The sequence below is a fragment of the Octopus bimaculoides genome, chromosome 30, assembly GCF_001194135.2.
Source record: "Octopus bimaculoides isolate UCB-OBI-ISO-001 chromosome 30, ASM119413v2, whole genome shotgun sequence".
Taxonomy (NCBI): Eukaryota; Metazoa; Mollusca; class Cephalopoda; order Octopoda; family Octopodidae; genus Octopus; species Octopus bimaculoides.
In genome coordinates, this window is record NC_069010.1 from 3626967 (window position 1) to 3627655 (window position 689).

Below are 689 nucleotides of genomic sequence, written 5' to 3' on the forward strand. Positions count from 1 at the left end.
TATATATACTGCCCTAACTCTTCGAAACACCAGTGTTAGAATGGTGGCAGCTGATGAAGGAAATGTTCTCTATGTGGCCTGTGTGTTTTCTGTACTCGTTTATCATTTTGTCTACGTTTTGTTTGCTTGCAATGTCCTGTACCCAGATATGCATCTATATATATATACAGATAGATGTAAGTATGTACATACATGTACGTATATATGCATATACTCATTTATTATTTGTATGACATGATCGAACGCACGCGTCATCGCTGCAAGTAATTTTTGAACTATATATTTACATACATGGCCAAAATCACCTAACAGTAAATCAAAACATCTAACTCAAGATTAAAACAAAAAAATTATTTTATCTGAGACTTCGCTAATAAATAGATAAATGTTGAAAAAAAAACAAAAAAAACGGTGATTTTTAATTCACAGCATTCGATTATTAAACATTCATAATTGGAATGAATAAATAAAATTGAATAGTAAGTATTTACAGAAAATTTGATTTACACTTGGGTGGCTTTTGGCCGACTATTTATATAATATACACACATAGGCTGGCTATATGAGAGCTTATATAACAAGCTCTCTGTAATTGAGGTCCCCTGGAATGCATTATGGAGTTTTACTTGAAGGCCTCGTTATGATTTATGTGTGAGAGTGTGCACACACACACACACACACACACACCC